Below are 11,091 nucleotides of genomic sequence, written 5' to 3' on the forward strand. Positions count from 1 at the left end.
CCTAGGCTACAAAGGAAGTCCAGTCTGTGCACTGAGGAACTGTAACCTGCTTGTGCCATCTGTCAGAGTGAGACACTGCTTAATTCAAATCCTGCTTAGCTTGTAGAACTTAGACTGTGTGTTTACTTGTTGTTTTCTTAAGGTAACTAACTCTGACCTTTATGCCTATCACTTATCACTTAAAATCTATCTTTCTCTAATTAATAAACCTGATTTATATTTTACCTAAAACAGTGTGTTTTGGTTGAAGTGCTTGGGAAATCTCAGCTCAGTTTACAAAGGCTGACGTGTGTCTACTCTACACTGAAGGAGTGACAAACTAATGAACTTGCACTGCCCAGGGGAGCCTGGAGCAGTGTAAGAGGGTACAATTCTGCGGTGTAGTGCTGGAGCTGGGGGGAATTGGCTGGAGCCTCCCTATGGATGGTTCATGAGTGGCTAGGAGATAGTTCATGGAACACAGTTGGGTGTGTCCCTGCCTGTGGATGTCTCTGTAAGTGCAGTACACACCAGAGGTTTGTAGCTTGACATCAGCATTACCATGTGAGAGGCAGCCCAGGTTGGTGGGACAGAGGGCTCAGCAGTCCCACAGTCGAGGCTGCACCCAGGGACCCCGTAACAGGCACTGTCCCCGTTTTTTCATTCTTTGGCCCCTGTAATCACTTAAGTCCTGGGCTATGTGGGTCCTCTCTCATCTGAGCAGACAGGCCTTCTCTTTCTTCAGGAATTAAATAGGCTAGCACCTTTCCCCACTATTACACTGGGTCAGAACTTTGAAAGAGGAAAAAGTTACTCACTCTCCCTGCGCGCACACATGCACACACATGAACACTTTGCTGTCAGAGAGACAGGATCTCTCCTTTACTCACATCCAGACCAGTTTTCAGAAAGAACAGTGGCTCATACCCAGAGAAACTGGTTTAACTTGTGACCTGTACACTAACATTGGCAGAGAAATATTTGTGGCATGTGTGAAATTGGAGCTTCATGTCTAGGGCCTTCACCCATTCATTCTGCTACTGACCTGCTGTGTGATCAAAGGCAAGTCACACCAACTCTCTGCCTGTTTCCACCTCATCCTGTGTCTGTTTTGCCTATTTAGCTAGTAAGCTGTTCAGGGCAAGCACTGTCTCTCACCCAGAAATCTCAGCTGGAGCCTCCAGGAGCTACCATAATAATAAAAATCATTAATAAATAAGTCTTTTCTAACAGTAACACCATGATTATGGTCTCATGTGGCTACCAGGTTCATTGGCACCCATTGCAAGCTGGCCATCTCTCCTATGCCTCTATAGTCCTGTGCCCCACCATCTTAAACTGGGCTTAATGTGATGCCTGCACTGATAGTCAATCAGCTCACAGATAGCCAGACAGGGGACCTCTCTCATCAGTGCAAACTCCATGCTGACATGGCCTATGCCCTCCTGCCACGCGCCACACCCACTGTAGCCTGGGAAGCAGCCATAAATGAGTAGCACTTCAAGTACTTTGACATTGGCCCCTGGAGCAGGAGTGCTTACCATATGCAATGCAGCCTGCACACCATGTTATGTGTGGATGACAGGGTGCAGTTAGCATTACTCTCCTTCACTGCATGCTTGTGTGTCTCTTCCCTCACCTCCATGACAATTGTGCCCCATTTGGTAGAAGAGGAATGGAGGTAAATGATATCCTGTGTGGGTAACAGTTGAACCAGTCTTCAGATTGAGACCTGCCATGGTAGAGGACAACCTAGCTGTGGATACTGGTGAGAGGAGGGTCCATACCACCAGAGCAAAATGGCCCATGGTATCACTATCCTCCTTCCTGGTCTCCATTCTGCAAGAGAACTCACTTCTGGATCCTTACTATTTATTGTATTACAACAGCACCTAGAGGGCCCTCCAAAAAACTGATATCAGGGCCCCCTTGTGCTAAGTATGATACAGCATAGAGTGAGAAGCAGCCCTTGTCCCAAAGAGATTACAGTCTAAATAGACAAAACAGACAAAAGGTGGGATGGGAAAGAGACTTGCCCGAGGTCACCCAGAAGATCAGTGGCAGAGCAAATAGAACTGAGTCCTAATCCAGTGTGCTTTCTATTAGACCATACTGTCTCCAGCTGCTGTCTATTCTGCACACACCTGGTGCTGGGTTCTTCCCATGTGTATGAACACAGTCAAAGCCCAGAACGACATAGCCAAATCTGTAATATAAGAAATCTTCCGTGCTTTTCATTTCACGCACATGCCCCAGAGCTTCCTTCCTCATTCTTTCTAGTCTCATTCCGTCTCCCACTTGGGTTGCTTACAGAATCTTTGCAAAGATCAGCCAGGGAATATAATTACGCAGTCACTACAAGTTCCAAGAGTGGCCTACGTTACTAGGAATATTAAATGCAGGATAGTGACTGGAGCTGAAAATAAAGAGAATTTCTCAGGCTCAGTGCAGGCCTTATAACAGAGTGTCTTATTATTGTGCTAGCAACCATGACTGCTGTAGCTAAATTTGCATAACCATTTTCATTCTAGTCCCCTCTTTTATTGGAAAAAGAAAAGGAGTACTTGTGGCACCTTAGAGACTAATCAATTTATTTGAGCATAAGCATCCGATGAAGTGAGCTGTAGCTCACGAAAGCTTATGCTCAAATAAATTGGTTAGTCTCTAAGGTGCCACAAGTACTCCTTTTCTTTTTGCGAATACAGACTAACATGGCTGCTACTCTGAAACCTGTCTTTTATTGGACTAGATTTTCAGAAACTTTTGCCTCTAAGGCTGAAGTTAGCCAGACTTGGTCTCTGCTTGAGGATGAAGCTTTTGGGAAAGTGGTTAAACTATTATTTGTATTTATTTATTTATTACAGTATTGCCTAGAGGCACCTCAGGGTCCCATTGGACTGGGCACTGTTATACACATAGCGAGAGACAGAGAGCGCACGATCTGAAAGGACAAGACAGATAAAGGGTGAAAGAAGAAAATATTACTATTAAAGCTTGGCAGGAAATGGTTTTCCTGTCACATGAAAATTTTCAATATTTCAAAGGGTTTTTTTCTGTCTCAAACTGGAACAAAAATTACAAATCTCAAAAATATTTCTGAGCCAAAAATCCAAAAACATTTGATTCAGGGCAATCAAAACATTTATTTTTATTTTTACTATAAGTGGCTTTAAATGTCCAAATGAAAAGTCATTTCAAATGGAAAACCAGAATTTTTTCATTCTAAAAATGTCAGAATAAATCATTTTGACAATTGGGGTGGGGGGGGAATCAAAAATTGTCCATCAAAAAATGTGTCTGACCCAACCTTTTCCCACAAAATATTTCTGTTTCAAGAAATCTGCATTTTCTGATGAAAAAATATTTAGTCTGTACATTCCTGACTGGCTCTAACTATTATCCCCATTTTACAGCAGGGGAACTGAAACCCAGAGATACGAAGTGACTAGCACAAAATCACAGAGAGAGTGTATGGTAGAGTCGGGAACTCAGCCCAACTCTCCGAAGTCCCTGTGAAAAAAACAGAGTAGTTTTCCCATTATAAAAGTGTCAATTGTGACATGTAAAAACAGCTCATGCACCAGATCAGCTGGGGTGGAAAGCTGAAATTTGGCAGGAAAATAACCCCAGTGAGAAGTTCCTTGAGTGCTGGTTTGCATTTGATATTGACTGTGGAGCCTTTGAAAATCACACTGTAGCATTAGTATAATATATGAACACTTTGTAGTAAGATTTGGTGTGACTAACTAAGGCCTCAAGGCAACAAGGCACTTGAGCACATGCTTAACTTTAAGCACTTCCCACTGGACTTAAGCACATACTGGCATGCTTTTCTGAATCTGGGCCTTAGCTGAAAAATGTTGTAAATATGTAGGGAACACGGCACGACTCCACAGGAGTCCTTGTCTCAAGGAATGTGCATCACCAATGGTGAACAATGAATAAAACAAGGGCAACTGTGCAGTCGAGAACAGAACAGTCGAGAATCAATCCACACCCATGCCACACTGCAATGGTAACAGGTGCCTTCATTAATGGTGTGGCTGGAATTTGTTCTTGCCTCACAATCCAAGAACTGAAATGGCAGAATCACCGCTTATATTACTGCCTCCCAAATCGCCTCTTCCCCTTCAGCTTAATCCCTGGAAAAATGAGTTCAGAATGGACACCTCCCATTTGCTTTGATTACAGTTTGATTACAGTTAGGAGGTGGTTTTCTGGAGTTTACACAAGGGCAAATCTGACCATGGTGAACCCCTAACCTCTCCACCTGCAAGCTCTGTTTTGAGAGGGCTCTAAATGAGCCCCTGGTCCCCATTCCCTTCTACTCCCCCGTCTGTCTCCCTGCAGTTTTCTCTCACCACTGCTGCAGTTCTGAGGAGACTCTACATCCCATGTACTCCATGAAGCTTTGCTCTGTGTTACCTCTTTCTGGGGCAGCTAGAGCATGGCAATGCCTTGATGGGACAGAACCATGCTGATGTCCATGCTGTTAGAACTTGCAATAATAATTTGGCAGTTTGTCTGTAAAGCAGTAGAGGAGCAGCCAATGGATTAGCCACTACTCATATCCACAGGGCTAAGACACCAGGCAGGAACCCCAATCCCTCATCATCTCTTTGACCTCCTAAATACAGACCATGGGCCAAATACAGTCTTTTGGAGCCCAAACAGCCAAACCTTCTGTTTCCTTCTCCTCACAGCACAAACACACTCTGGCCTCTCTATCCTCACCAAACCCACCCTTGATCCCATCTACCTGTCCAGATACCACCCTATCTCCCTTTCCCGCTTCACCTCAGAACCCTGCATGCACCCACTGCCCTCCTCACTCCATCAAAATTGCTTTTTCCAAGGTCTCTGGAGACCTGCTTATAGCCAAATCTCAGCCTCTACACCATACGCCTAGACTCCTCAGCTGCTTTTGACACTATCCACAAACTCTCCTCAAAATCTTGCCTTCCCTCAGCTTTCGTGATGCTGCCCTTTTGGTTTTCCTCCTACCTCTGTGGCTGTTCCCTCTGAATCTTTTAGTGGGTCCACTCTGTGACGTTGCACCCCATAAGGCTTTATGGAAATATGCGTATTAATGTACATATGACATAACTCGAATATGTTTGATGCTACATATGCCATGTAACATATCTCTGTAAAGGTTATGATCTACTGAATACATTCATCCTATTTGTATGCATGTATTATTTTTGTATTCAAAGTTATGAATATTGGCTGTGTACTTGCTTGATTTTTAAGTAGCCTTAGTAAAGCATTTGGTCAGCTTCTTGAGAAAGGAATGTGCAAATTAAGTGCCCAGTCAAGAAACACTTAACGAACAATGGATCTTGGAAGGCTCCAATCCCCATAAGAAGTCTTCCTGGAGACATTCAAGATAGCATGTGAGCAATGGCTGCTGCCTGTAAAAACTGAGTCATGCATAGACATATGACTTGCTCATGTGACTCCAAAACTCCATCTTGGAGCTGGACTTTGCATAGGAGAGAGGAAAGGGTCTCCACCCACAAGAAAAAGTCTATTTAAGCCCGTGGGAGACCCCTCCATTTTGTCTTCAGCTGGCCCAAGAGATAGCAGCTCCACCCCAAAGGATATCTGAAAGAAACTGGAACAAAGGATAGTAGCCACAGGGAGTGTGAGTGATTGCTGGACCCAGACTAGAAGGAGACTAGTCTGTAAAAGGAAGCTTACTGGAACAACTCTGAGGGTGAGGTTTTATCTGTATTGGGTTCTCTTACTATATTAGGCATAGACTTGCATATTCTATTTTATTTTGCTCGGTAATTCACTTTGTTCTGTCTGCTATTACTTGGAACCACTTAAATCCTACTTTCTGTATTTAATAAAATCACTTTTTACCTATTAATTAACCCAGAGTATGTATTAATACCGGGGGGGGGGGAGCAGCTGTGCATATCTTTCTATCAGTGTTATAGACGCTGAACAATTTATGAGTTTACCCTGTGTAAACTTTATACAGGGTAAAATGGATTTATTTGGGGTTTGGACCCCATTGGGAGTTGGGCATCTGAGTGTTAAAGACAGGAACACTTCTTAAGCTGCTTTCAATTAAGCTTGCAGATTGTGGGACGTGGTTCAGACCTGGGTCCGTGTTTGTGGCCGGCAAGTGTGTCTGGCACGGCCAGGCAGGGCTCTGGAGTCCCAAGCTGGCAGGGAAATCAGGGACAGAAGTAGTCTTGGCACATCAGTTGGCAGCCCCAAGGGGTTTTCTGTGATCCAACCCATCACACACCCCTCTTCCATGCTCTGTGTAGCCCACAGGGCTTCATCCCTGGCGGTCTGCTCTTCTTGCTATACATCCTCTCTTTGGAGATCTCATCCACTCACACAGCTTTATATGCTGTTTTTATGCTGATGACTTGGAAATCCACCTTTCCACTCATGACCTATCTTCCGCCATCCAACTCCATATCTTAGCCTGTTTCTCTGACACCTCCTGGATGCCTCACCAGCAATTTAAACTTATCATGGCCAGACCTGAACTCTTTATCTGTTCTCCTGAAGCCCCTCTCCCTGCATGCTTACTTCACCATTGACAACACTTCCTGGTCACTCAGGCTCTTAACCTAGGGAATCATGTCTGACGAGGCCTCCCTTTCCCTTGGCCCACACTTCCAGTCTATGTCCAAAGCTTTCCGCAGCATCCTACACAAATTTAAAAAATGTAGCTTCTTCTTTCTGTCCACACCACAAAAACTCTAGTCCATATCCTCAGCGTCTCCCATCTTGACTATTGCAACCTCATCCTCTCTGGCCTCCCTTACACACACACTGTCCCATCCCCCATCCATTCAAAATGCAACTGCTAAGGTCATCTTCACAGTCTTTTGCTCCAATGTGACCCCATCTTTGACACTTTCCATTGGTTTCCCATCTACATCAAACTGAAGACCCTTCACAATTCTGTTGGTCCCTACTCATCCCTTTTTGGTTCTTGTTGCATTGACTACATGCCCTTTGTGCCACTAAGAATGCCAGCCTTGTACACACATTTGCCTGCTTATCCCTTAACTGTCTCTGTGCTTTCTTCCAAAATGCTCCTTATATATGAAGCACATTTCCTAAATGAATTTGTAAGGCCTCTCCCCTCCCCTCCTTCAGAACTACCCTCTCCATGATGCCTACATGAGATCAGCCAATGAAGGATGTTCAAGTAATGCAACAGTCTGGAAGAGCCAATTTTATTGATATATTTTCAACTTTCAGATGATTGGGAAATATGGAGTTGTGCACATACCCAACCTTTGTGATTGCATCTTCCTATCTCCACCACCCACATCCCTGCCCTCCTTTTGTTTGCCACGCTCACTTATTGTGCCTCATTTCTAATTAGACTATAAGATTCATAGATTTTAAGTTCAGGAGGACTGCTTTGATCATCTAGCCTGACCTCCTGCAGAACACAGGCTATAGAACCTCACCCAGCAATTCCTGAATCAAGACCACAACCACTGTTTGAGCTGGGGCATATGTTTTAGAAAGATACCCAGTCTTGATTTAAAGACCCCATGTGATGGAAAATCCACCACTTCCCTAGATAAATTACTCTACAGGTTAATTATCCTTAAGCTCTGCTTGTCTACATATGTGTTTGCGGCCTAGTACAACGGAGTCTGGATCCCAATTGAGACCTTTGGGAACAATAATAACAATTAATAATAAACTACAGATCGTAGCATGCAATGCTCCACCTAGATCTGGGAGAAAGGATGATTAAATTAAGATGCAGCACTGCATGCTGGAACCCATAGGCTCTGTGGCTGTATGTACATAATTGAAGCTGGCTGCAACATCTTCCATATTGAAAAGGAACACTTGTGGCACCTTAGAGACTAACAAATTTATTTGAGCATAAGCTTTCGTGAGCTACAGCTCACTTGCATCCGTTGAAGTGAGCCGTAGCTCACAAAAGCTTATGCTCAAATAAATTTGTTAGTCGCCAAGGTGCCACAAGTCCTCCTTTTCTTTTTGCGAATACAGACTAACACAGCTGCTACTCTGAAACCTATCTTCCATATTAAGTGTGGTTCTCTGGCAGAGCACCATGTAGCCCTTGGTTATGTGTCCTTATATAGTCTCTTTCCCCTTACTGTATATTTTTCAACCATTTTGTTGCATGGTTGTTAGTGGAGAGATAGAATACTATGATGGGGCCTGATCCAAGTTCCATTGTTTTGATTGATTTAAATGGATTTTAGATCAGGCCCAGAAGGAACTGGTTAGCGAGAGTGCATATCACAGACCGCTACTAAACAGAATCAGAGCTGCTCAGCTGTGTGCTGTAGGCCCCACACTGTTAATAGCTATGAGTGATTCATCATGAAGCCTGGATTTTTGGAGCAGGAGGATCTGAGTTCTGTCCCCACCTTCACTGTGAGGTTCAAAAAGGTGGGCAGCAGCAGCACAACAACTGGTAGACAGCCATGGATTTCTTATAATGCTGTTATTTAAGGGTTGGACTGGAGATATGATGGACTGTGCAATGTTAATAAATGAAATGAATGATAAACAGCTACAAGCTGACTGGAATTAGAGTAATTTTAAAACTTTATTCACGCATTTTGATTCAATGAAATAAAATAATATTTCAGGCTCTACTGTATTGCTGTATAATTTTGTAGGGATTCAGGATTGTTGTTAAATCATGCATCAATTACTCTGCAACCTGGCTGAGAGAGTGTGTGCGTGTGTTAATTACATTGTAGCGGTGTATGGGAGAGGTAGTACCTTTGAGTGATTTGAACTACTTCAGTGGTTCTTTTCCTCTGTGGTCCAGTCCTCCCTGTACACCCAGCTCTCACCTGTGGCTCCAAGTAGCTGTAAGTATGCAACAGTGGCCACAGCCTGTTAAACTGATTTGGCAGGCAGGCTAAACCACGTGAGGGTAACCGGAAGTGTGGAAACAGATGGTGATTTCGGGATTGCCTTCCCAAGCATACAAAGACTATTCTGGTAGCTGAGGCAAAATATATTGGTCCAACGGCTTGTAAAGCAGTGCAGCAACATATTGTGGAGGGCAAAAGGCATGATAGGGCACTACAGAAGTCATGGCTATCCACAGCAGCTAAAGAAGCCTCCAGTTGTAACAGCCTTTGTGTCACTGGCCAAGCTTCAGCAGCCAGGAGAATGGGATTGTCCCAGTGCAATGACTTTCCCATTTTAATCAACTTCACGCACACGTCATTCATGCACATCTGTCTTCAAAAGTCCTGTGGGAATGGGGAAGTGGCAAAGCAACAGGTGAAGATGATACTAGCAGTCGTAGCCACAAGCCTGCACACAGGCGGCCTGGGACATTGGTCTCCCATCCCTGACCCAAGGGCAGCAAGGAAGCTCGGCAACACCCCAGGTGACAGAGCAGCCCTTTTTAGGATTGCACTGCTCTCCCTTTTTAAGGGAAGGGGCTAGAAAAGGTGCCTCAAATATTGCCTGCCCAAATTAAATCTGGCTAGCTTACCGTGCTGGCGGATCATCCTCAATGTGGTCGAAAACTAAAAAGGTACAATTTGAATTTGAAATTCAATTTGAAAGAAGAACTGCTCTCCTTTCAAAAGAGCTAGCCCAATATGGGTCCTACCGCATTTCAGTGATGTGATAATAAAATGTTTAAAACCCACCAGACTCCGTCTTGGCTAAAACCTGAAAGGAAAACACTGAGACACAAATATGTAGGACACTGCAAGATAGGTGTCAGGACAGAAGTAAAGGGAATCAAAGATGGCTACACAGTAGTAGTGCTACCACAGCAGTGGAGAATACAGGCTGAAAACAGTGGTAGCACTGGGAAAATCATGGCACAGATCCAGAACAAGGAATATACCCACCAAGAGACAGTTGAGAGCACCTCAGAAGCCCTGTGGGGGTAAGGGTATCTTTTGTGCAGAAATGCCAGACTTCAGAGTAGCAGCCGTGTTAGTCTGTATTCGCAAAAAGAAAAGGAGTACTTGTGGCACCTTAGAGACTAACCGATTTATTTGAGCATAAGCTTTCGTGAGCTACAGCTCACTTCATCGGATGCATCGATCACGAAAGCTTATGCTCAAATAAATCGGTTAGTCTCTAAGGTGCCACAAGTACTCCTTTTCTAAATGCCAGATGGGTATTATTATCCCTATTTCATGGATAGGGAAACTGAAGCTAAGTCTATGTTTACACTATGGAACTTACAGCAGCGCAGCTGACCACCGCAGCTGCATCGCTGTAAGGTCTCCCTTGTAGCTGCTCTGTGCTGGAGGGGTGGGAGGGAAGCTCTCCCGCTGGCATAATTAAACCACCCCCAACAAGCAGTGGTAGCTATGTCCGAAGGAGACACTCTCTCACTAACAGTGCTGTCCACACCCGCACTTTTGTCAGTGAAACTTTTCTTGGTCGGGATGTTTTTTTCACACCCCTAGCTGACAAAATTTTACCAACAAAAGTGCTAGTGTAGACATAGCTTAAGTGACATAGCCAGAGTTGCATACAAAGTTAGTGGCAGAGTTAAGAATACAATCCAGAATACCTGATTCCCAGTCAGGAGTGAAGACAAGTGTTTCTTGGGGAGAAGAAACTCCCATTTCCTTCCCACATCAACAGTGGCACCCATCAGCCCGATCTCCTCCCTACTCCACTAGCAGGATGGGAATAGGGGACAACATTATAGTGATGAGGGCAGTATAAGCACCTGAATATAATAGAACAAAGCTCTCCAACCAGTTCCTTCCTTGGACCACTCTTGCTTGGAGTCCCACAAAAGAGTCAGTCCCTGGTTCTGAAGGATCTATGTACAGTATTATTTGCCCAGCCAGATCCCTGTCCAGATGGACTTTCCCTTGTGGCCACTTTCTGTCAACTGTGACTTAGTTACTCAACTTAGTTCACAGGGGTTTTGGGAGCGTGCAGGTACCATCCAGCCTCAGTAGTAAGGGTGGAGGAAATGGGGGTGGGGTGTTATCTAGTCTCACTAGTAGGGGTGGAAAGAGCAGAGGCTCCTGGGGAGAAAGTATGGGGGCATTCCAGTTTAAGCAAAAGAAATAAAGTCAGCAAAGCCTTGTAATGCACACCCACCTCCATTCATCCTTTGTCTGCATGCTCCTTATG

The sequence above is a fragment of the Chelonia mydas genome, chromosome 10 (assembly GCF_015237465.2).
Source record: "Chelonia mydas isolate rCheMyd1 chromosome 10, rCheMyd1.pri.v2, whole genome shotgun sequence".
NCBI lineage: Eukaryota > Metazoa > Chordata > Testudines > Cheloniidae > Chelonia > Chelonia mydas.